General features: G+C 43.5%; 1 protein-coding gene and 1 non-coding gene across 2 annotated transcripts in view; both read left to right on the forward strand.

Moving 5' to 3' along the window:
• Nucleotides 1–24782, forward strand: part of LOC126413329 (uncharacterized) — a 590439-nt gene that overhangs the window by 403005 nt on the left and 162652 nt on the right. The gene's annotated exons all lie outside the window — the stretch shown is intronic.
• On the forward strand, nt 3826–3944 carry LOC126413344 (5S ribosomal RNA). The gene has a single exon (XR_007575370.1). It is a non-coding gene; the product is annotated as a 5S ribosomal RNA (ribosomal RNA).

Below are 24782 nucleotides of genomic sequence, written 5' to 3' on the forward strand. Positions count from 1 at the left end.
ACAAATTTATCATTTTACTATTATTCTGATCCATACGTTAAACACACGAAGTGTATACAGTTACTTCTGAGTCACCCTGCATAAAAGACAGTTTCAGCTGGCTATAGAATTACTCTGTTAATCTGTATAATAATGAAATGCAGAAGTAGCGTAGGACTCTATCTTATGTGTATAATGTAAATTATTTTTTAAAAACCGTAAATAATTTCAGTTGATGATCTCGGAGTTAAACACTGATATGACTCAAATTGTGTAGGGAGAAAGCATGCATGTTCGCGAGCTTTTGTCGGCGTTCGTAGTAAGGATAAGAAATGTGGGTGGTATGAGACGCTGGTGTTAGCGGGTGATAATGTAGTCGGCAGTTTGGACTTATTCAATATTGATGCAATAGTTTGCAATTGTGAAGATGCGTTTATTCCTTTAGTTAGCTCGAACAAATGTTGCTGATCTTTCCACTAGACTGTGTGAACCCGAAAGCTGCGAGGAATTAATCGAGCTTAGCATGCCTTTGCAAAAGTGAAACACTGTCTGTGTACGAATTGTTTGCTTGCATTGCTTACAAAAAAATCATTTATTAATTGTGAACATTAGCCTCTGTATGGCCATCAACTGAGAGAACGTGTTTTGATTAAATAAAACTCAACTTCAATCTGAACCTTCGTCAGGATACATTATTGTACAGATGGACCATTCCCAGATTACTTCATAGATTCGTTGTCAAACGTGCTTTAAATTATTCCTTGACTGTTCATAGGCAGGCGTATTACGGTACTGGCCATTAAAATTGCTACACCACGAAGAAGAAGTGATACAGAAGCGAAATTTAACCGACAGGAAGAAGATGCTGTGATATGCAAATGATTAGCTTTTCAGAGCGTTCACAGAAGGTTGGCGCCGGTGGCGACACCTACAACGTGCTGACATGAGGAAAGTTTCCAACCGATTTCTCATACACAAACAGCAGTTGACTAGCGTTGCCTAGCGAAACGTTGTTGTGATGCCTCGTGTAAGGAGGAGAAATGCGTACCTTCAGGTTACCGACTTTGATAAAGGCCGGATTGTAGCCTATCGCGATTGTGATTTATCGTATCGCGACATTACTGCTCGCGTTGGTCGAGATCCAATGACTGTTAGCAGAATATGGAATCGGTGGGTTCAGGAGGATAATACGGAACGCCGTGATGGATCCCAACGGCCTCGTATCACTAGCAGTCGAGATGACAGGCATCTTATCCGTATGGCTGGAACGGATCGTGCAGCCACGTCTCGATCCCTGAGTCAACAGATGGGGACGTTTGCAAGACAACAACAATCTGCACGACAGTTCGACGACGTTTGTAGCAGCACGAACTATCAGCTCGGAGACCATGGCTGCAGTTACCCTTGACGCTGCATCACAGACAGGAGCGCCTGCGATGGTGTACTCAACGTCGAACCTGGGTGCACGAATGGCAAAACGTCATTTTTTCGGATGAATCCAGGATCTGTTTACAGCATCATGATGGTTGCATCCGTGTTTGGCGACGTCGCGGTGAACGCACATTGGAAGCGTGTATTCGTCGTCCCCATACTGGTGTATTACCTGGCGTGATGGTATAGGGTGCCATTGGTTACACGTCTCGGTCACCTCTTGTTCGCATTGACGGCACTTTGAGCAATGGACGCTACATTTCAGATGTGTTACGACCCGTGGCTGTACTCTTCATTCGATCCCTGCGAAACCGTACATTTCAGCAGGATAATGCACGACTGCATGTTGCAGGTCCTGTACGGGCCTTTCTGGATACAGAAAATGTTCGACTGCTGCTCTGGCCAGCACGTTCTCCAGATCTCTCACCAATTGAAAACGTCTGGTCAATGGTGGCCGAGCGACTGGCTCGTCACAATACGCCAGACACTACTCGTGAAGAACTGTGGTATCGTGTTGAAGCTCCATGGGCAGCTGTACCAGTACACGCCATCCAAGCTTTGTTTGACTCAATGCCCAGGCGTATGAAGGCCGTTATTACGGCCAGAGTTGGTTGTTCTGGGCACTGATTTCTCGGGATCCATGCACCCAAATTGCGTGAAAATGTAATCACATGTCAGTTCTAGTATAATATATTTGTCGAATGAATACCCGTTTATCATCTGCTTTTCTTCTTGATGTAGGAATTTTATTTGCCAGAAGTGTATTTACTGAATGAGGATAGGGTTCAAAGCAACGGTGTACGACCACACTTGTGAGAAGGCGGGACATCTAACGCGTTGTGCACTCGCCCTCAGGTAACCCTGCACTGCAGTTAACATTTCGGTTTAGTAATTTCTGTAAGTCACTGGGAGATTGTAATCCTAGTAGCGTAGACGGCCTTTATTTTTTAGAGCTTATTAGTTGTGATGAATGTACGCCGTTGCAAGTTGGCTACCATCTTTCGTTCAGAAGAGTCATTATTGAAGAATGGATCTGTAACGTCGAGTCGTGTATTCAAAATTGAGGAGCTGGTTACAAAATCGCTGTACTGCGTAAGCACGAAATTGAGTTTGCGCCAGTGGTTCTTCTGTTTCGGAGCCATGAAGTAGCAACCGGCGGGCGCTGTTTCTGTAATTAGTTGCGCGGTTTCTCATTTCGGAAGTCGCGGCCGACAATTGGCGGGAGATCTGCAATACGAGAGGCACGTCTGCTGCAAGAGCAGGCCGCCTCGGAATCCTTCTTCGCGAGGGAGGCGCGCTTTGCGCAGCTCCGTCTCAGGACGATGGCGGCGAGTGTTCCGCCACAAAAGAGCGCCCTTGCCCCGTGGGCGAGAAATAACGGTTAGCGAGCGAAAGCTTACCGTCGTCCTTCCAGTTCATCGTAGAGATGTGGAAAGCCGTGAGGAAGTACTTGGCGAAGCACCGTTCTTTACAGGTCAGTGTTCTGTAAAGGGTTGCCATAAAATCCCGCTAATCGCTTTGGAATATCATAACTCAGAAACTGTTAGAGACCGAAAATCGTGGTTTGTCGTAAAATGTTTAGCAGCTCTCAAAATTCTTTTTACCCTTTGTCCTTTTCTGAAGTTTTGTTCAAAATTGTTCAAATGGCTCTAAGCACTTTGGGACTTAACATCTGAGGTCATCAGTCCCTTAGACTTAGAACTACTTAAACCTAACTAACCTAAGGACATCACACATCCATACCCGAGGCAGGATTCGAACCTGCGAACGTAGCAGCAGCGTGGTTCCGAACTGAAGCGCCTCGAACCGCTCGGCCACAGCGGCCGGCAGGAGTTTCGTTGACTGATGTTGTGTTATGATTGACGCAATCACGCAGTAAGTAGTTTAATGGCGTAGCATCAGGATTCGATGTGACAGTGAGTTGAAGCACGTGTCAGTGATAGCATAGAGCAGTTTGAATATTTCCTGTAACAAACTGTTTCGTGTGGTATACTAGTCCTTTCGGTTCCTATATGTTTCTCACGAATAATGTACCAATAAGAGTTGTAGAAAATAATTATAACATAGAAACGAAGCGTTTATGGATCCGTCAGCTTATAACATAGGGACTACACTACTTGATGAAATATTTCTGGACATACGTATGTAATACAAAATTGACCATTAGATGTGACGAGTGAAGGACCCACCAGTGTACCAGGAGGGGCGTAGTCTTTTGTTGTGAGAAGCAGTAGCAGCAGAATGGATCGGACAGGTGAGCTCAGTGACTTCGAACGTGGACTAATCTTTGGATGTCACCTGGGTGACAGATGCGTCTGAGACAATTCAGCCGTTCTGCAAATGGAAGCGTAGGGTTCCGGGGCCGTTGTCGCTGTCATTAAAATTCTTGTGGACTTGTGGGCTATATATGGATGTGCCAACGGCCATACCGTGTTGAATACACCAGTTGTCGTCCGATCACCGAAGTTAAGCAACATCGGGCCCGGTTAGTACTTGGATGGGTGACTGCCTGGGAACACCGGGTGCTGTTGGCTCCCCCTAGCCCCCCCCCTCGCCACCCGCCCCCCCCCCCCATGAACCATGGACCTTGTCGTTGGTGGGGACGCTTGCGTGCCTCAGCGATACAGATAGCCGTACCGTAGGTGCAACCACAACGGATGGGTATCTGTTGAGAGGCCAGACAAACGCGTGGTTCCTGAAGAGGGGCAGCAGCCTTTTCAGTAGTTGCAGGGGCAACAGTCTGGATGATTGACTGATCTGGCCTTGTAACACTAACCAAAACGGCCATGCTGTGCTGGTACTGCGAACGGTTGAAAGCAAGGGGAAACTACAGCCGTAATTTTTCCCGAGGGCATGCAGCTTTACTGTATAGTTAATGATGATAGCGTCCTCTTGGGTAAAATATTCCGGAGGTAAAATAGTCCCTCATTCGGATCTCCGGGCGAGGACTACTTAAGAGGACGTCGTTATCAGGAGAAAGAAAACTGGCGTTCTACGGATCGGAGCGTGGAATGTCAGATCCCTTAATCGGGCAGGTAGGTTAGAAAATTTAAAAAGGGAAATGGATAGGTTAAAGTTAGATATAGTGGGAATTAGTGAAGTTCGGTGGCAGGACGAACAAGACTTTTGGTCAGGCGAATACAGGGTTATAAATACAAATTCAGATAGGGGTAATGCAGGAGTAGGTTTAATAATGAATAAAAAAAATAGGAATGCGGGTAAGCTACTACAAACAGCATAGTGAACGCATTATTGTAGCCAAGATAGACACGAAGCCCACGCCTACTACAGTAGTACAAGTTTATATGCCAACTAGCTCTGCAGATGACGAAGAAATTGAAGAAATGTATGATGAAATAAAAGAAATTATTCAGATAGTGAAGGGAGATGAAAATTTAATAGTCATGGGTGACTGGAATTCGGTAGTAGGAAAAGGGAGAGAAGGAAACGTAGTAGGTGAATATGGATTGGGGGTAAGAAATGAAAGAGGAAGCCGCCTGGTAGAATTTTGCACAGAGCACAACTTAATCATTGCTAACACTTGGTTCAAGAATCATAAAAGGAAGTTGTATACATGGAAGAAGCCTGGAGATACTGGCAGATTTCAGATAGATTATATAATGGTAAGACAGAGATTTAGGAACCAGGTTTTAAATTGTAAGACATTTCCAGGGGCAGATGTAGACTCTGACCACAATCTATTGGTTATGAACTGTAGATTGAAACTGAAGAATCTGCAAAAAGGTGGGAATTTAAGGAGGTGGGACCTGGATAAACTGAAAGAACCAGAGGTTGTAGAGAGTTTCAGGGAGAGCGTAAGGGAACAAACGGCAGGAATGGGGGAAAGAAATACAGTAGAAGAAGAATGGGTAGCTTTAAAGGATGAAGTAGTGAAGGCAGCCAAGGATCAAGTAGGTAAAAAGACGAGGGCTAGTAGAAATCCTTGGGTAACAGAGGAAATGTTGAGTTTAATTTATGAAAGGAGAAAATATAAAAATGCAGTAAATAAAGCAGGCAAAAAGGAATACAAACGTCTCAAAAATGAGATCGACAGGGAGTGCAAAATGGCTGAGCAGGGATGGCTAGAGGACAAATGTAAGGATGTAGAGGCTTATCTTACTAGGGGTAAGACAGATACTGCCTACAGGAAAATTAAAGAGACCTTTGGCGAAAAGAGAACCACTTATATGAATATCAAGAGCTCAGATGGAAACCCAGTTCTAAGCAAAGAAGGGAAAGCAGAAAGGTGGAAGGAATATATAGAGGGTCTATACAAGGGCGATGTACTTGAGGACAATATTATGGAAATGGAAGAGGAGGTAGATGAAGATGAAACGGGAGATACGATACTGCGTGAAGAGTTTGACAGAGCACTGAAAGACCTAAGTCGAAACAAGGCCCCGGGAGTAGACAACATTCCATTAGAGCTACTGACGGCCTTGGGACAGCCAGTCCTGACAAAACTCTACCATCTGGTGAGCAAGATGTATGAGACAGGCGAAATACCCTCAGACTTCAAGAAGAATATAATAATTCCAATCCCAAAGAAAGCAGGAGTTGACAGATGTGAAAATTACCGAACTATCACTTTAATAAGTCACAGCTGCAAAATACTAACACGAATTCTTTACAGACGAATGGAAAAACTAGTAGAAGCCGACCTTGGGGAAGATTAGTTTGGATTCCGTAGAAATGTTGGAACACGTGAAGCAATACTGACCCTACGGCTTATCTTAGAAGCTAGATTAAGGAAAGGCAAACCTACTTTTCTAGCATTTGTAGACTTAGAGAAAGCTTTTGACAATGTTGACTGGAATACTCTCTTTCAAATTCTAAAGGTGGCAGGGGTAAAATACAGGGAGCGAAAGGCTATTTACAATTTGTATAGAAGCCAAATGGCAGTTATAAGAGTTGAGGGGCATGAAAGGGAAGCAGTGGTTGGGAAGGGAGTGAGTCCGGGTTGTAGCCTCTCCCCGATGTTACTCAATCTGTATATTGAGCAAGCAGTGAAGGAAACAAAAGAAAATTTCGGAGTAGGTATTAAAATCAATGGAGAAGAATTTGTAATTCTGTCAGAGACAGCAAAGGACTTGGAAGAGCAGTTGAACGGAATGGATAGTGTCTTGAAAAGAGGATACAAGATGAGCATCAGCAAAAGCAAAACGAGGATAATGGAACGTAGTCGAATTAAGTCGTGTGATGTTGAGGGTATTAGGTTAGGAAATGAGACACATAAAGTAGTAAAGGAGTTTTGCTATTTGGGGAGCAAAATAACTGATGATGGTCGTAGTAGAGAGGATATAAAATGTAGACTGGCAATGGCAAGGAAAGCGTTTCTGAAGAAGAGAACTTTGTTAACATCGAGTATAGATTTAAGTGTCAGGAAGTCGTTTCTGAAAGTATTTGTATGGAGTGTAGCCATGTATGGAAGTGAAGCATGGACGATAAATAGTTTAGACAAGAAGAAAATAGAAGCTTTCGAAATGTGGTGCTACAGAAGAATGCTGAAGATTAGATGGGTAGATCACATAACTAATGAGGAGGTATTGAATAGAATTGGGAGGAAGAGGAGCTTGTGGCACAACTTGACTAGAAGAAGGGATCGGTTGGTAGGACATGTTCTGAGGCATCAAGAAATCACCAATTTAGTATTGGAGGGCAGCGTGGAGGGTAAAAATCGTAGAGGGAGACCAATAGATGAATACACTAAGCTGAATCAGAAGGATGTATGTTGCAGTAGGTACTGGGTGATGAAGAGGCTTGCACAGGATAGAGTAGCATGGAGAGCTGCATCAAACCAATCTCAGGACTGAAGACCACAACATCAACATATATGAATGTACACTACTGGACATTAAAATTGCTAGACCACGAAGATGACGTGCTACAGAAGCGAAATTTAACCGACAGGAAGAAGATGTTGTGATATACAAATGATTAGCTTTACAGAGCATTCACACGAGGTTGGCGCCGGTGGCGACACCTACAACGTGCTGACATGAGGAAAGTTTCCAGCCGATTTATCATACACAAATTCCGGGTTCGATTCCCGGCGGGGTCAGGGATTTTCTCTGCCTCGTGATGACTGGGTGTTCTGTGATGTCCTTAGGTTAGTTAGGTTTAAGAAGTTCTAAGTTCTAGGGGACTGATGACCATAGATGTTAAGTCCCATAGTGCTCAAAGCCATTTGAACCATTTGAACCATCTCATACACAAACAGCAGTTGGCCGGCGTCGCCTTGTGAAACACTGTTGTGATGCCTCATGTAAGGAGGTGAAATGCTTACCTTCACGTTTCCGAATTGTTTAAAGGCCGGATTGTAGCCTATCGCGATTGCGGTTTATCGTATAGCGACATTACTGCTCGCGTTGGTCGAGATCCAATGACTGTTAGCAGAATATGGAATCGGTGTGTTGAGGAGGGTAATACGGAGCGCCGTGATGGATCCCAACGGCCTCGTATCACTAGCAGTCGAGATGACAGGCATCTTATCTGCATGACTGTAACGGATCGTGCTGCCACGTCTCGGTCCCTGAGTCAACAGTTGGGGACGTTTGCAAAACAACAACCATCTGCACGACAGTTCGACGACGATTGTAGCAGCATGGACTATCAGCTCGGAGACCATGGCTGCGGTTACCCTCGACGCTGCATCACAGACAGGAGCGCCTGCGATGTTGTATTCAACGATGAATCTGGGTGCACGAATGACAAAACGTCATTTTTTCGGATGAATCCAGGTTCTGTTTACAGCATCGCATTCGTGTTTGGCAACATCGCAGTGAAAGCACATTGGAAGCGTGTATTCGTCGTTCCCATACTGGCGTATCACCTGGCGTGATGGTATGGGGTGCCATTGGTTACACGTCTCGGTCACCTCTTGTTCGCATTAACGGCACTTTGAGCAATGGACGCTGCATTTCAGATGTGTTACGACCGGTGGCTCTACCTTTCATTCGATCCCTGCGAAACCGTACATTTCAGCAGGATAATGAACGACTGCATGTTGCAGGTCCTGTACGGGCCTTTCTGGATACAGAAAATGTTCGACTGCTGCCCTGGCCAGCACATTCTCCAGATCTCTCATCAATTGAAAACGTCTGGTCCATGGTGGCCGAGCGACTGGCTCGTCACAATACGCCAGTCACTACTCGTGAAGAACTGTGGTATCGTCTTGAAGCTCCATGGGCAGCTGTACCTGTACACGCCATCCAAGCTCTGTTTGACTTAATGCCCAGGCGTATCAAGGCAGTTATTACGGCCCGAGGTGGTTGTTCTGGGTACTGATTTCTCAGTATCTATGCACCCAGATTGCGTGAACATGTACTCACATGTCAGTTCTAGTAAAATATATTTGTCCAATGAATAACCGTTTATCATCCGCATTTCTTCTTGGTGTAGCAATTTTAATGGCCATTAGTGTAGTATCTGTTCCCGAAAGAACAGATAGCATTGATGAGTGTGCAGCTTCTCTAGAATGAAATGATAATTAAATCGACACCCTAGCAGCAAACAGGCGTTGATTTACATCATTGGGGACATGTTGAAAATGTGTGCCCCTACAGGGAATCGAACCTGGGATCTCCTGCTCACATGGCAGACGCTCATATGGGACTTGGTAGCTTAATATGCCACGAGTAATGAGTGTGATGGGCAAGCATCTATTAGGCGCATTACGAATGTATTGATGTAGACATGTTGGGAAATTGGGTCTCACGGGGAGGGCGCAGGGGATATGTCCTTGCAGGCGCGCTATCCTCTGTGCCCTCGGTGGCTCAGATGGATACAGCGTCTGCCGCTTAAGCAGGAGGTCGCGGGTTCGAGTCCCGGTCGGGGCACACATTTCCAAAATGACCCCAGTGATGTATATCAACGCCTCTTTGCAGCTATGATGTCGATTTAATTATCATTTTCTTCTGGGCCGTTGAACGCATTAACAGTATATAAAATTGACCGACGTATCGGCCACTATTGCAAGTGGCCATCCTCAGGGCTTTGGGCCGAACTCAGCACAGAAGAATTTATTGGCATTCTATAGTTGTCCAAGTCAACTGCTGGTGATATGATTGCGAAGTGGAACGCGAAGGGACAACCTCAGCTAAACCAAGACCAAAACCAAGATCTCACTTACTGACAGGCATGTACCGTCGAGTGTTACGCGGCACAACATACGCCACATATTTCTGTACTCAGTGGTAAGCGTCGGCCGCTGTGGCAGAGCGGTTCTAGGCGCTTCAGTCCGGAACCGCGCTGCTGCTACGGTCGCAGGTTCGAATCCTGCATCGGGCATGGATGTGTGTGATGTCCTTAGGTAGTTAGGTTTAAGTAGTTCTAAGTTCTAGGGAACTGATGACCTCAGAAGGTAAGTCCCATAGTGCTCAGAGCCAGTGCGAAGTTGCGGTTGATGTGGCGCAAAGAGTGACGCTCCTGGAAACGAGTGACTTGGACTGACCAATCGTGCTAGCACTGGGGCAATCCGATGGACGTGTTTAGGCCTAGCGGGTACCTGCAGAATTTACCTGGCATGATTTGTGTGCAACAGTGAGGTATGAAGGAGGCAGTGTTACAGTAGAGACGTGTTTTTCGGGGATGGGTTGTGATCCCATTACTGCGCTTAAGAAAACGCTATATACGGAAGGATGTGAACACATTTTGCATTATCGTGTACTGCGTACAGTAAAGGGACAGTCCGGAGACGATGACTGTAGTAGCGTAATAATGCACTCTGTGATAGGGCAGTATCCGTGAGGCAACGATTTGTGGCTAACAACATGCCTGAAACGGACTTGTCTGTCCGGATTCCCGACCTGAGCCTATTGGATCAGCTTTGGGATGAGTTAGAAAGTTGACCTCGCATCCAGACCTCTGCGTCCAACATGACTACCTTCCCTGCTTTCGGTTCTTGAAGAATAATCGACTGCACTTTCTCCGCAGACACTCAAATATCTCCTTGAAAGTGTTTCCAGCAGAGCTCGAACCGCCATGAAGGCGAACGGCGGACGCGCCCAATGTTAATGTCCACTATTAGCTCTTTTGATCAGATTGTCTACATCAGCACAAACTGGATTCCGTGCGATGGTGGGTTCTTGCGTGTATCACTCCTAACGGACGGCATTTTGAATATGTAATGTAGGTAAGAGTTTCATATCGCTTGCTGTTACTTTCTTTTCTTACGTGCCTTTACAAGAGCTGTACAAATTTGGTTCTAAGATGGAAATAAAGTGACTTCGGATCAATGTGCTGATAGTAGTATTTCTGCTCTGATATGTGAGTAATTTTCCCTGTAATTTCTTCAGTATCTATATATTATTTTCGAGTACAGATTTTTGGTGCATTTATTGACCCAAACAATTAAGATTTCAACATCTCAGCGTTAGTATGGAATCGATGAGTTGAACACTGAACTCGTATTCTGCATCATTGGTAGGTTAGTATTCAAATCCCTATTCCATCGACGCAAGAGATGTTTCCACAGTTTACCTAGTCCCTTCAGGTGAATGCACGACAGATTCCCTTCAATTATAATCCTTATTTTTTATGTAGTCTGATTCTAACTACTTAGTGCTCCATCTAAGATGATGTAGACATCGACAAGATGTTCAACGCTAGGCTCTCTTACCTTATTCAGTTTACTTCTGAGCGGCATACACAACATTTTTGAGATCGCTTAGTATTCTTAAACTGGGGCAGTAATGTCAACAGTGTGTACGAAAATTTTACCCGTTTTTTTCTTTTTTTTTTGTAGGAGAGACAAATGAGGTTATAACCAGCGGCAATGGTAATGAACAATCATTTGGGAAATGACAGTTTCAGTACGCATGTGACCTCACAGCTAGTCTGTGTGGGACAGCTTGTGTTGTTGAAACAATATTCCTACGCGTGGGAGGATGTGCAAGTGGCATATTAACGCCATGAAAACACCTGATTAGCTGTCGATTTTTCTGTAATGCGCTATAATGATTTTCATTAAAGGGAGTTTATGGTTGTCTTCTATTGAGGCTTACGCAATTAAGCTTTGTATGTTATTGCTGAAGAAGTGGGACATAAAGGAATATTAGTGTAATCATCACTATAATAGTACAGTCTGCTCACAAGAAGTCATTTAGCAAACAACCGTAATAATCGTGCAGAGGGAGCGTTTAATTTGGGTGATTAAAACTTGAATGTTCCCCCGAAGAGTAGCACGCGTCGTTACCGAAGTTTTAATGCTGTTAAATCGAAACTAGCTCCAACAATTAACGGTATTACCAGAATTACTCAGGCATTAGCAAATTACCCACCGATAAAGTCCCAATACGCGTGTCTAAGTGCGGATCGTCCATCTAGTCTCTCACGTCATAAATATACGTGCCAGATTTAGACTACGGGAGCTCTGTACATACACAAAACAAAACGTGTTCTTACGAGTAGCTTCAGTCACAATTTTCATATCTCTTTCTCTTCAAAATTTCACCGATACTGCAAAAACGTCTCAGAATTTATCACCGGAAACGTGCAGCGAAATGAGTGAAGCAATAGTGAGAAACACAGGCTGTAAGCATGTCGCACACGGATTTCGCAGTTGTGGTATTTTATGTATATTCCCGAGGACACGGTCTATTGTAAGCGTGTCTAGCTATTCCCTCATCGGCGTCTGTGATAGGAGTAAGTGCGACTGAGTGCTTGTGAAGTATGACGAAGAGGAGGAGATAGATGGAGAGTATAAAATCCGGCGTTGAGACGTAGCCTTGTGAAATTGAGAGGCTGTCGTTACGGTAGTTCGATCGGTATGATATTTATCACCTCTTTTGTGAGGTGCTACAAAGCGCAATTAAATAGCTCTGGGCTCAAAAATAAGTTTTTACGATTATTTATTTCTGAGCGAGCGCCAGCACGGCTATCTATAAAGAGGAGTCTACAAAAAATGGTTCAAATGGCTCTGAGCACTATGCGACTTAACTTCTGAGGTTATCAGTCGCCTAGAACTTAGAACTAATTAAACCTAACTAACCTAAGGACATCATACACATCCATGCCCGAGCAGGATTCGAACCTGCGACCGTAGCGGTCGCTCGACTCCAGACTGTAGCGCCTAGAACCGCACGGCCACTCCGGCCGGCTAGGAGTCTACGGATGTGGTCGGTAATGAATACTTGGTCCAAATAAGTAGTTGAAAGTTACCCAGTTAGTGCACTGAATTTTTTGGTCGCATGTCCGCAGCTTGTGGTCGTGCGGTAGCGTTCTCGCTTCCCACGCCCGGGTTCCCGGGTTCGATTCCCGGCGGGGTCAGGGATTTTCTCTGCCTCGTGATGACTGGGTGTTGTGTGCTGTCCTTAGGTTAGTTAGATTTAAGTAGTTCTAAGTTCTAGGGGACTGATGACCATAGATGTTAAGTCCCATAGTGCTCAGAGCCATTTGAACCATTTTTATGGTCGCATGTCGGAAGAATGTTGAACAGTAATTCGCGAGCAGTGAATGTCGTCCAAGATTGAAGCATTCATGACGGTTCAATTTTTATTCGAATCTCGTGTCACGATTTTGTTACTATAATGCAGTAATAGCTATCGATAAAGCATACAATAAACTAAAATAAAATAAAACTCTGAGTTTTTTCCCTCAGGACTGGAAAATATAGAAACATGCAGTTTGTTTTAAAATACGTGTGCACTGGTTTTAAGCGCGTGACAGAGATGGCAGCACTATAGAGCACACAGAACTCTAGCAGCAGTGACGGAAAAGAGGACTGGTTATGATATTTAAAAAAAAAAGCGTGTAATCATTCGTTTTACCCATTTGCGTTTTGTGACACCGATTGAAATTCATCGCCAGCTGTGGTGATGGTGGGATAGATACGTATAATGTGTTTTCATGGGTGCGACAGTTCAAGGAAGGTAGAACATTTTGTGACAACAAACCAAGACTGTTTTGCTCCGCACCAGCCGGTTTGACGACACAATTTGGCGAATGTAGAAAGCTGTTTTGCAGGATCGCTGAATGAGTGTGGAACATCTCGTCTTCAGAATTGGCATTTCCATGGAATCTGTGCGCACACTCCTGATTGAAGGCCTGAATATGTGAAAAGTGTCCTCCAGGTGAGTGCCACGAACGCTGGCGGACGGCCATAAGGCTGCTCCCGTGGCATTTTGCTAGGCAATGTTGATTCGTGATGATGGCATGAAAGGGACTTTCTTTTCGTCGATTGTGACAATTTACGGGACATGAGTGCCGTGTTTCCTTCCTAAAACGAAGCGCCAATCAGTTCAATGGAAGCACTTACACTGAATCGGTAATGAAGAAATTTCGTTTAACTGCTGGTGGCCGTGATCTGGGACAGCGATAGCGTAATTCGTACTCATTGCGTTCCAAAGCGTACTACGGTGACAGGTCCATCCTATCGAGATGTTTTGGAAAACAATATCCTTCCAGAATCGCACGAAAAACGGCCGTAAAAGGCTGTACGTGTGCCATTTCACCAAGACAGTGCACCAGAGCATAGGGCTAAAGCGACGCCGCAGTTTCATCGTGACAACAACTTTGACGCGATTTCTCATGATTCCTACTCACGTGACTTGGCTCCTAGCGGGTCCTAGCTGTTTACAAAGGTGAGAGACATTCTCTGTGGTCGCACATGCACTAGCTGTGTCATTTTTGCATCAGCGGTCTTCCAGTGGTCAAACCATACTCCTAAAAAAGCCTTCGCAGAGGCCACGATCATGGTATCGACACAGTGAAAAATGTCTTCAGAATGAGATTTTGACTCTGCAGCGGAGTGTGCGCTGATATGAAACTTCCTGGCAGATTAAAACTGTGTGCCGGACCGAGACTCGCACTCGGGACCTTTGCCTTTCGCGGGCAAGTGCTCTACCAACTGAGCTACCCAAGCACGACTCACGCCCCGTCCACACAGCCTAACTTCTTCTAGTCCCGAGTTCGAGTCTCGGTACGGTACACAGTTTTAATCTGCCAGGAAGTTTCGAAAAATGTCTTATACTGCAGGGAGATTACGCCTAGAAGTGACACAAGTTTCGCAGTTTTCGTGTGATTAGTTTGTGAGGAAAAACACCAGTGGCAGTATAATTTTAATGCACCTCGTAGTGATATCTCGATCTGTTGTGTTTAATGATCTTCGTCTAACCGATTATCGTAGAATGCTAGTATGAAACAGTCCATAACCGACAAGGAAAGGAGTAATTATCAATGGAGTGTCCAAGCGATTCAATCGTCATCAATTCGAATGCCCCGAGCCGATCGTCTACTTTAAGGACCCCATTCGAAAGGCGGGAAGATCATCAACAGCGTCAAATGCCCTTTCCTCTAAAACAATGAGTCGAGTTTTATGATGTGATGATTCACACCCCCCTCCCCCATTCCCCATCCTCACCCTCTCTCCCTCCAGCCCCTTACCATCACCTACTGGAGGTGAAATTTTTCTTCTACAGCACTACACAAGTAGGCTACCTCCGAAAAGGAGGTACCCGTCAAATGAAAATATTCTGATAATCTCACCTACTTAGGCGACAAGCATACCCTATTCTCGTCCAGTCTATGCACAAATCTTTACTTCTTGCATTTATTTTTTTTTTCCTTCTGTGATTTGAAAGGAAGGAAGATGGAGGTTAAACGTCAAGTCGACGATTCAGTTATTAGAAACTCTGCACAGGGACAGTTGGATGAAGGAAAGCAACCTTGCTCTTCACGAAGATGCATTAACGACATTTGCGTCAAGCAATTTAAGGACCCCACAGACCGCCGGGAGGTGGGCTGAAACTAGAGTCGTCTCAATGCGGGTCCAGTATCATTCCATTGCGCCACTTTGCACAGTTTTTTCGGTGAAGTCGAAGAAGTGACGTAACGGTTATCCAATTACGGCCTCTTGTACATAATCAACAGACCGTTGGAACACATGCAGAGAAGCACTCACACTGATGACACGAAATATAGTGTCCAGTCACATTGTTGTGACAATCTGTCAGAAGCCTGAATAACCACTTTTGCAGGGTGGCAGAGAATCAGTGACGTTCTGGAAGGTACGGACAGGGAGTAGAGCCATGCCGACTCCAGAGCTGTGGCCAGATATCTCAGTCGAGTATCCATGGCGGGAACAGCCTGATGGAGGTGGTGCCACAGATTTTCGGTTTGGTTTAAGTCCAAGGAGTTTGGTGGCCGGGGGAGACTAGTAAACGCATCATGGTGCTCTTCGAATCATGCACGTACATAGCGAGCCGTGGCGGCACATTGCATTGTCCTGCAGGTAAATGCCATCGTGCCGAGGAGAAAACAAGCTGCATGCAGAGGTGGGCAAGGTCCAAGGATAGATGCATGCTTATGTTGATTCATTGTACCTTCGAGAATGACTAGATCACCCAGATCATCCTGACCGTAACGCTCCCTCTTCCAGCATGGACCCTTCCGACGCTTGTTGCAGGACCATACATGCCCTCTGCCATCTGTCCGATGGAGCATAAACTGTGAGTCATTTGAAAAGACCATATGTAGCCACTCAGTAAATGTCCAGTTGTGGTATTCGCGTGCATGTTCCAACCTTTGTAGCCAATGAACAGCAACCAGTACGGATGCATGAACCAGGCGTCTGATGCTGAGGCCCATACGCCAAAACGTTCGCTGCACGGTCATGGAGGAGACGTTGTTGGTTGTCCTTGGTTCATCTACGCAGTCACAAAGTCAGCAGTGGTACGTCTATTCACCAGTACACATCTCCGCAGTCGTTGTTCATCCCTGCCATATATGGCTTGTGGTGCATTACAATTGCCTCGGCGACTGTTTTGGATAGCATCATTTTACCTTGTACGACATACTTTAACCACGGCGGCACCCGGACAATTTACAAACTTAGTCGTTTCGGACAAGCCTCCTTCCTTTCCCAGAAAGCCAGTGATCGTAGCTTTCTAGACGTCAGATAAATCGCTCGGTTTCCGCAATACAACAAAGACTGCACTGTTTCTCCGCGTCTGCCATACACGTTTCTACAACCTCAATTGCCAGTGCTACCACCTGCTGCCTGTGAGTTGTTATTGCACTTTGACGTCGAACGTAGGCGATGACTGGACCGTGTATTGTGACCACAGATCTCCACAAGATTGAATTGTGTCTGATGGTGTTGCGGCCACGTCAGGCGATGAGTGAAGTATGCAAGTATGCGAAGCAGAGAACGGGAAATCATTCTACCGACGACAGGGGCCGCAAATAGGGTAATTGACTGACATAAGCGACTTTGACAAAGAACACGTTGTCCCTGTCCAGCGCCTGGAAAGAAGCATCTGAGAAAAAATGTAGTAGGTCTTCTGTTAGCGCAGTACTGTCGTGAGCATCTGTGGAAGGTGGTTGAAGAACATTGAATTCAGGAGTTGAAGACAAGGTGTTGGACGTCAAAGCGTATCACAGAAATTGGAGGCTGCAGGTTTAACCACTCTCTGAAGCTAGGTAGGTGGCACTCTTCGGCACCTTTGGCGGCAGAATACAGTTCTGGCGTAGGAATAAAGATTTCGGAGTACGTTGTTCAACGTCCATTGTTCAATTCCTTCTTCCTTTTTCAACTAATCGTTTGTTTGCACGTAACGAAAGGCATTCTGATGCATACAATCATTATGGTCTAATGACTATGTTGTGGTGCGGGAGTTTTATATTTATGGATAAAGATTTCTCGTTGCACTAGTTTCTTGTTAACTGAAACATCACTTCGTATTTCTTGCCCTCGCTGGGTTAGCTTCTTTGTCGAAAGTAGCTATTTAAATTTTGTAGTCTTTTTATATTCTTGCGTAACATATTTTGGTACGTCTTTCGCGCCCATCACATTCTCCGGTGTTTTTTTTTTCAGAAGAGACACATAGAGGAGAGATCTTGGAGGAGATTTATCTGCGTTGTTGTAGTTTCTATAGGTTAAACGAAAATGGTAAGTTCCTCCGAAAAAGCCAAAGAATCGATTTATTATTACGATATTAAAATATTTTACATATTTTATTCTAGTTATTATGGGGTGAGGGGGAGGGAGGGGAAAGGGGGAATAAAGTGACAAACTGGAACGCACCCCCGCCACCCCGACCCCCCCTCCCTGCCACCCACAGAACACAAGCGTGGATCCATGTCTCACCAGTATATCTGTGAAAGTGTATAATTCAACTTACAGGGGAACAGAGAACGAAACGATAAGGCTTAGCAATGAAAAGTCTGCTTTGACATAGACATGATAGTGGCGCGATAAATAATTCATACGTAAACGACAGTGATTCGGATCTCCCGCCTAGCACGGACGTGATCAAGGTTGGATAGTTGATTTGGGAGAGGAGACCGAACTACGAGCTCATCGGCCCCGTCGGATTAGGGAAAAATGGGGAAGGAAGTCAGCCGTGCCCTTTCAAAGGAACCATCTCCGCATTTGACTGAAGCGATTTAGGGGAATCACGGAAAGCCTAAATCAGGATGGCCGGACGCGGGTATGAACCGTTGTCCTCCCGAATGCGAGTCCAGTGTGCTAACCACTGCGCTACTTCGTTAGGTGGACGAGGTGATGTCAGAAGTACTAAGGCTGCCAAGGCCCACGAGAAAGACAGGCTGTAGTGCGTACGTCACATCACATCACATTGCTGGTCTTACGAGTAGACTGTAGAACTCCCTGTGCCATTGAGGAAAAATGGCAATGTCTTCAAAACGTCTTTCTGTTTTGCATCGATAAGGGGGTCGTTGGTCTTTCACGTGAATTACGACAGCTCTTGCCTCTTTTGAAAACATAGAAATTTTTCCAATCTTTATTTCAGAGCAGATTTTAATAGCTGTTTGAGATGGATGGGTATTAAACACTTCGCTCACAGTGCATTTGAATATCTTACATTCCTACATTAACAACAATGCTTCAACAGAACATTAAAGTGAGTTGTGTGGATTGCAGTTACACGTAATGGGATCGAAGTTTTATCCGACTCGACTGTCGTGTGTAAATCTTGCAGAAAAGAGGCCTTGGTCACAATTTCCCACCATGTGTCATCTAGTAATGAATATTTAAACAATTTTTTCCATGATTTGGCACTTGGGAGGGTAACACTCATCTCACAAGACTTTCCGCGAACGTGACGTCATTTTGACGTCACACGCAATATCGACAATCGATGCGATAGGGCCCTACTCATTTTTTACTATATTTATATATCTTGAGATATATATAAGCGTTGGTGAGAGATTCTGAAACTTTCTTATGAATGTAATACAAGTACGTTCTCCTGCAATATTCGCTGTTATTTACATTTACGACTGATTAGAGATAAAAGGATGGCGATTTCCAAGGGTGGTTAGAGAGGAACTTATGAGGACATCTTGAAATGCTGCGAATGAAACGACGAACAATAACATTCATATTCTTCCTTGTCACAAAATCGACAGCAATTCCTGCGGTTCTCGATGTTCCATGTGACGTCAGAATGAAGTCACTTTATAGAAAGTCTTGTAAGGTGTTATTGCACTTGGAACGGGTCAAGGGACATTCTACAGAATACTGAGAACACAACTGTAAAAAAATAGCACTTTCTACTTCGACACTTCCACTCTTCATATGTAGATTTATACGTAGATCCGTTTATGTAAATTTAAAGAAAAATACCTAACAGTGCTTCACATGGTTAAATGACGGTATGAACTCAAGAAATCTACTACACACACACACACACACACACACACACACACACACACACACACACACACACACACACACATATATATATATATATATATATATATATATATATATATATATATATATATATATATATTCTGGAAGGTAACGAAAAATGAAGTAAAAGAGAAATTTTGATCATTTAGTGCTAGATGAATTAAAATTGTTGTACTTAAGTATACTTCATTGTGACAACTTCAGTGCAATTTCTACCGCTTTTCTTTGTGCAACTATTAACCATGATTATTATCGATATTTAGAAATATCATTTAAGTCTTAGAAGCTCGAACGGCTTTTCATCTGTTTGTAAATATTGTTCTGACACGGCGAATGCATATAATCGGCACCTCCTGTGGTGATATAGTTTATCTAGTTTGCGTCAATTAGTCGCATAAAGCACAGAATAAATATTGCTGCTGAAGATAATTACTTTCATGGGTGACGTCTTTGCCGTTTTCGCGTATTATCTTTGACGACATAGGAATGAAACTTTGCCGCGGAACAAAGCAGCGTGCCACAAAAAAATGCCTTTGAAGTATTAGTTTTGCCGTATAGAAATTTATGTAAGTACCACATGGCTGAAGCTGTACAAGAGCAAAACCATTCATACAGACAATGAGAATAGTAAGTACGAACCGCTGTCAGTACCTGCTTCAGGAGGATTCTTTGAAAACGACGATCGTTAGAACAGGAGGGCGTTGATTTACAGCTGGAGCTGTACAAAGCAGCGATGAGTACGCGCCAGGGCAACAAAGCGCTATGCGGTGACCGTTTCCGAGCCTTGAGAAGAGCTGAAAGAGCCGATGACGTCAGGCGTTCGTCATTTCGCCGAGCCGGACAGACTCATAGGGACCGAAAGGTTAGCACGACTGTCATTATTCCTGTTATTATAAGGAAATATTTAATTCAACCTAGTTAAAATAATATGATGTCATAGACGTACTTTGCTTTGTTAACGTCAGTAATACGGTAGCTACAAAATACTGTGGCCGTGCGGTTAAAGGCGCTACAGTCTGGAACCGCAAGACCGCTACGGTCGCAGGTTCGAATCCTGCCTCGGGCATGGATGTTTGTGATGTCCTTAGGTTAGTTAGGTTTAACTAGTTCTAAGTTCTAGGGGACTAATGACCTCAGCAGTTGAGTCCCATAGTGCTCAGAGCCATTTTTTGAACAAAATACTGTAATGAGGCAGTGATTGCTGTTGCCACCAAGTAAAAATCGTCTGAATATCCATTACATACAAAGATAATTTCTCGCGAGAACACATCAAAAGAAGGATAATGAATCTGAGTATGGAAATACAGGATTTATTTGAGTAAACACTGCTTGCAGAGACGATAACCGAAAGACTATCAGTTGAATCATTCCTCGTGTTTCGAGATTCTATCAAGAACGATAACCATTAGAAAGGTGAAACAACTCAAGGAATACATTAAGAAAACGGGTGTCGAGGGCTATTCGTTTATAAATAACACGTCTTTTTGATGTGTGGCAGGAAGTGCGATTAAAGTTTTATAAAACCTCTAAGATATATATTTATATTCGTACCGTGTACCAGGGTCTCTCTTACTGCTGTTGAGCTGTTTTTACAGTAGTCGATTCTTTTTTAAAAAAGAATACCAGGAGTAGTATGAAACCGGAGTTTGGTTGCAATAATTCCACGTATATTGTCTGAAACTGATAAACAATATTTTATTCTAAATTATCTCCATTGCTATTAATACATTTCTCCGTCCTCTTCGGCAGGCTATGAATGCCACGCCAAAAAAGCAGTTCTGCTTTTGAAGCGAACCAGTCAGCGAGCCATTTTCGTACATTTTCATACGAATTGAAGCGTTGTTCAGCGAGAGCGTGTCCCAGTGATGCAGATAGATGATAACCGGACGAAGCCAAGCCTGGAGAATAAGCTGCGTGCCCTAGTATTTTGCAACTGAACGATTCGATCGTTTCCTGGACGCGTTTTGCTGTGTGTTATGGGGCGTTGTCGTGGGGAAATATGACTCTGTGTTGCCTTTTTCCATACTCCGGTCGTTTTTCACGTGATTCTCGATGTAAATCGATCATTTGCTGTTGGTAGAGATCAGTGTTAACGGTTTCACCGGGTTTTAGCAGCTCATAATAGATAACACCCCTCTGATCCCACTAAACACAGAGCATTGTCTTCTTTGCAAAGCGATTTGGTCTTGCAGTGGATATCGATGGTTTGCCTGAATTCGCCCATGATTTACGACGCTTATAATTCTCAAAATGTATCGATTTTTCATCACCTATCACTATTCGATGGAGAAAGGCTTTCTTTTGTATCTGGCGAGCATCATTCCACAAGTGGTCGTTCGATTTGCTTACTGTCTTTCATTCAGTTCTTGCGGAACCCATTTTCCCACTTTCTGCATCTTTCCTCTAGCTTTCAACCGAAGAGAAACGGCTTTCTGCGTTACATTCAATTGTTCCGCGAGGTCCTGTTGAGTTTGAGTATCATCTTCATGCAATAAGGTCTGCAATTCGTTGTCTTCGAACTTTTTCGGTGGTTTCCCGCGCTCGCCATTTCTCACTTCAAAATCACCACTTCTGAATTTTTTCAACCACTGGACTCACTGCGTTTTCCCAAGAGCACGTTTGTCGAAAGCTTCGACAAGCATTCGACGCGATTCTGGAGCAGTTTTCTTCTAATGATAACAGAAAACCAATGTTGTCGTAGTTCGTGGGCACAAAACTCTACATGTTTACGGGGTTGAAACAGATACCGATGTATGGAAGGTGGGTTACTGTGTGTTGACAAACGTCGTCAGGCGTTAAAAGAAGCAGATGGCGCTGCAGACTCGATCTCACGGGCCCTACACTGACGGCTAGTACCATCTTTAGGGAAATTAAGTTTCATACTTCTACACCTGGTATTTCTCTTATTAATCCGTAGTTGTGCATCGAAATCTTTATTTACCCATCCAGTGAATTCTCGTAATGAAAACTGACTGTTCTATTTTGGTTTCGAAATATGATAAAGGATATGGGTGTTTGACATCGGTTGACGGTTATTCGCACGTCACTGGTCAGAGTCGACAACTATGATTGGAATTTGGAAATTATCCTAAAAGGAAAGTAACTCTTAGAAACATAATCTATAAAATATGAGCCTAGCAGTTCTAGGCGCTTCAGTCTGGAACCACTCTCCCGCTACGGTCGCAGGTTCGAATCCTGCCTAGGGCATGGATGTGTGTGATGTCCTTAGGTTGGTTAGGTTTAAGTAGTTCTAAGTTCTAGGGGACTGATGACCTCAGAAGTTCAGTCCCATAGTGCTCACAGCTATTTTTTGTAAAATATGTTAGCAATATATTGTCAACAAATAGCATACCATTATCTGTAGTTTTGCAAGCTAAATACAACCTAATAATTTAGCACGAAAGCCACTACTATATTTTACTGTTTCTCCAGTTACGGTCAGTAGCAGCTGTTCAGCTTCTGCTGGTTGTTTAACATTTGCATGAGGGCGTAGGTATTTTTGAAGAATATAATTACCTACATCTTTTAAAAACGAGCAAGAATGAAACATGTTATCTTAGTCTGTCACAAATATTTGACTGTTTTTCGGTAATATATCTGATTTCTGAGGAGGTGGTTAGGGTGGGATCTAGCAGCTCACTTTAGAGAGGTGAGATTCAACCAAACTACAGGCGATTACCGGTTCATTTCTGGAAGAGTTTCGCTACGGTGACTGATAGGAGTAGCTGTTTGAAATGGTCTCGATCGGTGCTGACAACTTTTTCAGTGAAGACACTCTTCAACGCATTATTGAAAGCAAAGGTTGCTAACGACCTGAAACAAGTACATATCAGTCTGAAACTCATTCATTTCAATGTTCGGTCAGCATTTCCAAGAAGACATATATATTCTACAAAATAACTTACTATCATTATTTTCACTTCAAGAAAGTTCTGCAGTTTAAAGTATACACATTTCTTCGTGACTTCGCATTATGGATACTCCGTAGAAATTAAGCCTAACTTCACCGATCGTGATGATTATAACAGTACACTGCAGATGCTATTCTGTGGACTGAAAGAGGCAATGCATTACAATTTGCATTAAACGTTTACTCAGAGAGACATGTTCGCTTTAAATTATACAGAACGACCCAATTATTAGATTTCGGCTTATATCTAAGAATACCTTGAATGTGTGTCTTGAAGCTCTACTTTAGGTAATTTCTGTATGGCAAATATGGAATATAGCTTCAAGTGAAAACTTCGTTGCTGTGTATGATTAATGGAACCTCTCCTCAGTTTTAAAGCTTTGTTCTCCCAACATCGGAAAAATACGGTATAATTAGTTCATCTTATTGAAGTATACAAATCAAACAAACCATGACTTGATAATTTTCCCGTGTATTGGTAACGTATTTATGCTTCGGTTGCTTGATAATAATTCTATGGAACTTTTGTATCAGAACTTGCGTAACGGAATATTGATAGCTGTGTTTATGACAGATGCATTTCGCTCTTTTATTTCGCGTAGCGCGTAGGCTCGTAATTGTATCATTCTTTTAAAGAACTGTATTGGTAATTTAGTTAGCTTTCTGGGTTGGAAACTGCTCTCAGGCCATTTTAATCTGTTAGAGTATGTGGATGAATATGAGCGGGACCGAAAGGTAATTTATTTTTACATTGAATTCAAACAAATACATGGTTAACAAGTTTCTATTTTTAATCAGTGATTTAATCAGCCTCATTATCAACAACCTTTTTGCCATCTAGTATGGAAATTATCAGTGCCGAATCAATAAAAGTCAATTGAGTTTTGAGCAAAGTATCTAGAGATGGGATTTTGGACGTCATGCATATTTTCACATTTTTTCACACTAAAAAATGTTGTAGCGATCGGAACAAATGGAAATCTGATGGCGCACTATCGGGTGAGTGTGATGATTGAGGCAGTAGGTCCCATCCCAGTTAATTTTTTCCAGTGCTCGTCTTGCACAGTGCGGTCTTTTGCACTCTCGTGAAGCAGAATAACACCTTTTCTGTTGATAACCGTTCGGCACTTTTCAATTACAGACTTATTTACTCGAGCCAATTATTCACAATAAAGGTATGCATTCTCAGTTTGTGCAGGTTTCAGCACTTCAAAATGAACGACCACGCGAATGTTCCATTAAACATTCATTCGGAGAGAGCCACTGCGTCTTGCATTTTTTGATTGCTGTGGGGACTCATTTCTTATGTCCAGTAATAAAGCGATCAAAAAACGCTTCTGCATTGTGCCGCTGAAGCATTAAGTTGCAAGTGGTGGATCGGTTAGCTTTGTTTCTCATCACCGATGTTCTGCAAATGTTCGTGGATGGTCGACAAAGAAGGTTTATAGCTGTTTGACAATTCCTTGAATGTCTGACACGGATTTTCTCCACACTTCCGCCCTTAACATGTCATTGTCTAAAGTTGTTGGTCATCCTGATCGATGTGAGTCGGAAAGATCAAAATTAACGGATTTGAACTCAGAAAATTATCTTTGGTGGTTACGAATGTCTAATGCACTTGGATAAATATCGCAAATGTTTTTGGTAGCAAATGAAACTCAAAAGCAAACAATTCCGGCGGGATATATACATCCTCTGGTATCTGGCTGGTCATTTCACGATAAACTGAAAAAAGACTTAATTATTTACAAGTAAACAACACACTCTAACTTTAAAATGTCCTTAGCTGAACTTCAAGTATGCAGT

The sequence above is a fragment of the Schistocerca serialis genome, chromosome 7 (genome assembly GCF_023864345.2).
Source record: "Schistocerca serialis cubense isolate TAMUIC-IGC-003099 chromosome 7, iqSchSeri2.2, whole genome shotgun sequence".
Classification (NCBI taxonomy): domain Eukaryota; kingdom Metazoa; phylum Arthropoda; class Insecta; order Orthoptera; family Acrididae; genus Schistocerca; species Schistocerca serialis.